Source organism: Heptranchias perlo, unplaced genomic scaffold (genome assembly GCF_035084215.1).
Source record: "Heptranchias perlo isolate sHepPer1 unplaced genomic scaffold, sHepPer1.hap1 HAP1_SCAFFOLD_52, whole genome shotgun sequence".
Taxonomy (NCBI): domain Eukaryota; kingdom Metazoa; phylum Chordata; class Chondrichthyes; order Hexanchiformes; family Hexanchidae; genus Heptranchias; species Heptranchias perlo.
The window spans coordinates 4,767,030-4,773,029 of record NW_027139537.1 but is presented as its reverse complement, the minus strand read 5'-3'; the positions used below and the strand labels follow the sequence as shown (position 1 = coordinate 4,773,029).

At 44.1% G+C, this 6,000-nt stretch overlaps 1 non-coding gene across 1 annotated transcript; it reads left to right on the top strand.

The window, feature by feature from the left end:
• Positions 1-5,666: 5,666 nt before the first annotated feature.
• Positions 5,667-5,739, top strand: trnav-cac (transfer RNA valine (anticodon CAC)). The gene has a single exon. It is a non-coding gene; the product is annotated as a tRNA-Val (tRNA).
• Positions 5,740-6,000: the final 261 nt, after the last annotated feature.

Here is a 6,000-nt window from a genome sequence, read left to right as displayed (position 1 = left end):
ATCTTGCTTTGTGTTAGGTTTTTTAAAAAACTTTTTGCTTTGGCTCTTTTTAATGTCATGAATTTGTTTGAACTCTTTGGCCGATTGGAAAAAGCCACAAACTGTAAGTTGACCACAAACTACAGGCTTTCTCTCCACAGGGCACTGACCGAGGCCTTTAACACAGGCTGCACCCAATGAGACTCACGTGAGATTTGTCTGGGTCACTGTGGGATCAATGGGTGCACTGTGGGGTCACTGGTTGCTGTGGGATCACTGGGACACTGCAGGTTCACTGGGATATTTTGGAATCACTAGGATACTGTGGGATCAGTGGGACACTGTGGAATCATTGAGTTAATGTGGGAGCACTGGGACACAGGCGACCACTTTATTTAAGAAGACCGCGTTAATGGCCACCATTTTGTTTCAGCTTTATGGCGTTACAGGAGGAATTTCATGACCCATTCTATGTAATATGTAATATACATATATATAAAACACGTTATTTTATATGCACACGTTGTTGTACATAAAGAAAGTCTCTCAAAAGTTTGCACAGATGCAGTTTGGATACTGGTAACTCTGGGTGCACCGTGGAATCACTGGGTGCACGGGGGGACACTGGGGGCACTGTGGGATCACTGGGATCACTTTGAGAGAACTGGGACATTTTGGGATCACTGAGACACTTTGGATCACTGCGGCAATATCACTGGGTGCACTGTAGGGTCACTGGGTCACGCTGCGATCACTGTGGGATCACTGGTTGCACTGTGGATCATTGGGACACTGTGCATGACTGAGGCACTATCACGAATGCACTGTGGTATCAGTGGGTCACTCTGCAATCACTGTGGGATCACTGGGTGCACTTTAGATCACTGGGACACTGTGGATCAATGGGGCACTATCACCGGGTGCACTGTGGGATCACTTGGTCACTGTGGGAACACTGTGGGATATTTAATTACCCAGATGGGCCGAATGGCCTGTTTCTGTGACGTGCTGAATTCTATGTAATATTTATATAAAGATATAGTGTATTGTATTTTACATAAAAGAAGTAGCTGTTGTAAAACAGAAAGAGTAGTCGGGCCGAATGGACACTGTACAGTGCTGTACTCTACATTCGATGTTAAATATATATACATATAACATTTGATTATATATTGTATCATATTTTATACTCCAGAAGTTGTTGTCAAATAAGAAATTCAGGGCAACTTCTTTACCCAGATGGGCTGAATGGCCTGTTTCTGTGTCGTGCTGTATTCTATGCAAAATGTATATAATGATATATTCGGGGTTAAATTCGATAACCCCTGAATCCGGGCGCGGGGGTCGATTAACCCCCACGTGATTAACCTGAACCCGGTCATTGAGATGCAGACAGTCCGTGAGATTGGTGCTGCCTGGTGATTTCCCTGATTCCTGCGAGCGGTCAGGCCTGGCTGCGCTGTTGAGCGGCTTCTCACCAGGAGGGGAGCCCCCATATTACGTGAGTGGTTTGCAACTCTTGAAGGCAGTCTACACCTCGAAAAGGCAGGTTGCACCTCGCAAATTCAAACATTTGATTCAGATACAAACCTCCGGGTTCATTTCTTCTCGTACAGTTTTGATTGGCAGTTTCTTTTCAATTAAACAGACCATTGTTTAAAATGACTGGCTCTCAGTCACTGTTCTGAAGCCATTTATCAGACTGTCTTTTTCAAACTGGTGAGTCTGTTTGGAATCTCTGAGAATGTTCATCAAGTCGACAGCTTCCATAGTTTGTGAGAAAAAGAGAACAAAGAACCAGGATGTTCGAAAGTTCGGTCACAGTTTCGTGTAGTATTTGTGAATTATTTATTATTTTCTTTTCCAATAAGGATCTGGTTGAGCTTCACAGTAAAACTGTTGTCTTACTGCTAATATTCTGTTTATTCTCTCACTGTTTCATCAATTTGTTTGACAGTTAAAGTCTAAAACAAGGCCTAGTGTAGTGTGAATCTGTCACCCTCTGAAGAGCAGGCACTATTAGGCACTGGATAGAACGAGTGGGCTGAGATAATCTGAAGGGGTTTCACTGTTCATTACCTGGAGCCCTTCAAATGTTACACTGATATCAGGACAAGCGGAAACACTGAGACATTGGGAGTGAAGCCTCACCTAACAGAGGAGCTGCTTTTTCAAGCTTAGAAATACAGCTGATTTTAAATCAGCAAAATTTCACTTCATTGAAGTTGACAAAAAGGCAACTATCTCTGAACTGTCTCCACTATCTGAAAAACACGGACATTTTACTGACCGTGGAATAATGATCTTGTTGAAACTGTACAAAATAAAACTCAATTGTAATCTTTTTTACAATAACGATCTGATATGAAGCATTCTCCAAACAAACAAAAGCTCCAAGCATCCCCGGGACATTGAGAGATTATGTGAGTGGGCAAAACTGTGGCAAATGGAGTTTAATGTGGGGAAATGTGAGGCCATCCACTTCGGATCTAAGAAAGACAGATCAGAGAGTTTTCTAAATGGTGAGGAGCTCGGAACTGTGGAGGAGCAGAGAGATTTAGGGTCCAAGTACAGAAATCATTAAAAGCTACTGGACAAAAATAATTCAAAAGGCGAATAGAATGTTGGCCTTTATTTCAAGAGGGCTGGAATATAAAGGGGTGCAAGTTATGTTCCAGCTGTACAGAGCTCTGGTTAGAGCCCATCTGGTGGACTGCATTCTGTTCTGGGCACTGACCCTCAGGAAGGATATATTGCCCTTGGAAGGGCTGCAGCGCAGATTCACCAGAATGATCTCGGGGCTAAAAGGGTTAATTTATGAGGACAGGTTGAATAGACAAGGCTTGTATTCCCCTGAATATAGAAGATTAAGGCGTGATTGAATTGAGGTGTTTAAGGTGATGAACGGAGTTGATAGGGTCGATAGAGAGAAATTACTTCCTCTGTTGGGGGAGTCGAGAACAAAGGGGCATAACCTTAAAATTAGAGCTCGGCCGTCCAGTGGTGATGTCAGGAAGCACTTCTTCACACAATGGGTAGTGGAAATCTGGAACTCTCTCCCACAAAAGTCTGTTGAGGCTGGGGGTCGATCCGAAATTTCAAAACGGAGATTGATAGACTTTTGTTCGGCAAGGGTATGAAGGATTCTGGAATCAAGGCGGGTAGATGGAGTTAAGATACAAATCAGCCATGATCGAATTGAATGGCGGAACAGGTTGAGGAGCTGAAATGTCTACTCCTGTGCCTATGTAACAGGCTCGTGTGGCTGAATGGACTCCTCTTGTTCGTATGTAACATGCGCGAGGGGCTGAATGGCATCCAGATCCTGTATAACAGTCTCGAAGGGATGAATAGCCTCCTCCTGTTCCATTGCAACAAGCTCAAGGGGCTTAATGGCCAAGTCCCATTCCAGTGTAATAGGCTCGAGGTGCTGAATTGCCTTCAGTTCCCGTATAACACGCTCGAGGGGCTGAATGACCTGCTGCTGTTCCTATTTAACAGGCTTGCGCGGCTGATTGGCCATCAGATCTGGTGTAAGGGGCTCGAGGGGCTGAATGGCCTTCTCCTGTTGCAAACTGACAGGCTTGAAGGGTTGGTTGGCGTCTAGTTCCTGTATAACAGGGTCGAAGGGCTGAATGGCCTTCAGTTCCCAGATAACAGGCTCGAGGGGCTCAATGGCCTCCTCCTTTTGCTATTTAACAGGCTTGAGGGGTTGATTGGGCTCAAGTTCCTGTATAACAGGCTCGAAGGGCTGAATGGCCTCCTCCTGATTCTATGTAACAGGCTTGAGGAGATGATCTGCCTCCAGTAACGAAGAAACAGGCTTGAGGGGCTGAATGGCCTCCTCCTTTTCCTGTGTAACAGCCTTCAGAGGCTGAATGGCCTTCAGTTCCCATATCAGAGGCTTGAGGAGCTCAATGGCCTTCTTCTGTTCCTGTCGATCAGCCGTGAAGGACTTGCCGCCATTTCGTCCAAGATGGCCACCGTGCTTCCAGACATTTCGTCCAAGATGTCCGGCGAACTTGCCACCATTTTGTCTAAAAATTAGAGCCGGACCTTTCAGGAGCGAGATTAGAAAACATTTCGACACACAAAGGGTGGTAGAAGGTTGGAACTCTCTTCCACAAACGGCAATTGATACTCGCTCAATTGCTAAATTGAGATCTGAGATAGATGGCTTTTTGGCAATCAAAGGTATTAAGGGATATGGGCCAAAGGCGGGTATATGGAGTTAGATCACAGATCAGCCATGATCTTATCAAATGGCGGAGCAGGAACGAGGGGCTGAATGGCCTTCTCCTGTTCCTATGTTCCGATGATATTATTTATATGGAATTCCGACAGGCATTTGATAAGGTTCCACACAAGAGACTGTTGGCAAAAATGAAAGCGCATGGAACTTGAGGCAATGTATTGACATGGATAGAGAATTGGTTAGGAGATAGGAGACAGAGAGTAGGGATAATGGGTACATACAACAATTTGCAGCATGGGACTAGTGGTGTCCCCCAGGGATCTGTAACTGAGGTCTCAGCTTGTCTCCATAATTATCAATGACTTAGATGAAGGAACAGAGAGTCGTATATCCAAGTTTGCTGATGACACTAAGTTAGGTGTTACAGTAAGTAGTGTGGATGCGAGTGGAAAGTTGCAAAGGGACATTGATAGATTAAGTGAGTGGGCAAAACTATGGCAGATGGAGTTCAATGTGGGGTAATCCACTTTGGACCTATGGTCAGGGTATTTTCCAAATGCTAAGAAGCTGGGAACTGTGGAGAAGCAGAGAGAATTAACGGTTCATTTACATAAATCAGTAAAACCTAACGGACGGGTCCAAAAAATAATTAAAAAGGCTAACGGAGTGTGAGCCTTTATCTCAGGGGTCTGGAATATAAAGAAGTGGAAGTTATGTTACAGTTATATAAAGCTCTGGTTAGACTGCGTCTGGAGTCACTGCGTTCAGTTTTGGACACTGCACCTCAGGAAGGATAGATTCGCCTTGGAGGGGGTGCAGAGCAGATTCACCAGAATGTTACCGGGGCTAAAATGGTCAAATTATGAGGACAGGCTGCAGAGACTGGGCTCGTATTCCCTCGAGTATAGAAGATTGAGGGGCGGTCTGAGCGAGGTGTTTAACATGTTTAAATGATTCGATAGAATAGAGAGAGAGAATCAATTTCCTTTGAGGAATCAAGAACGAGGGGGACATAACCTTAAAATTAGAACCATGCTATTCAGGTTCGAAATCAGGAAGCACTTTTTTACACAAAGGGCAGTAGAAGTCTGGAACTCTGTCCTCCAAAAGACTGTGGATGCTGGGGGTCAACTGAAGCTATCAAGACTGAGATCGATAGTTTTTTGTTGGGTGAGGGTATCGAGAGATAGGGAGCAAAGACGGGTAAATGGATTTGCGGTTCAGATTATCTCTGATCTAATTGAAGGGTGGAACAGGTTCAAGGGGCGAAATGGCCTCCTCCTGTTCCCAGTGGAAATGTTGAGAAGATGTTTTGTTGAGTCTGTGATGTCAGTTTCCACACCTGTCCAAACAAGGCAGGTCACATTTGGGAGTTTAATAACTTTGAAATGAACATTTTTCTTTTGTGACTTGTGCAACTTCGATCAATTGAATAGTTCTGAAAGAGAATCAATGCCGTCATTCTAATTTCTGGTTGACAACCAAAGCAGAAGTTTCCGTAGTGTAGTGGTTATCACGTTCGCCTCACACGCGAAAGGTCCCCGGTTCGATCCCGGGCGGGAACATTATGTTGGGGCGGATATTTTTTTCATCTGTGAAAGAGCCGGTCCTATTAAATTTAACACAAATTCGTGGTCTCACGAGCACTGAACATTTTAAACCGAGCCCTTAAAAATACAGTGTGTAAAATGAGAAGGGATAAAAAGTTCATCGCACAAAAGAAATTATTAAAGTTTTCCAACTTCCCTCAGTAGCCTTTCATTCTGCAAAATAACGTTATCAGTTAATTAATGGTGAATAAAACAATGATTGTTTTTATTTCTAAA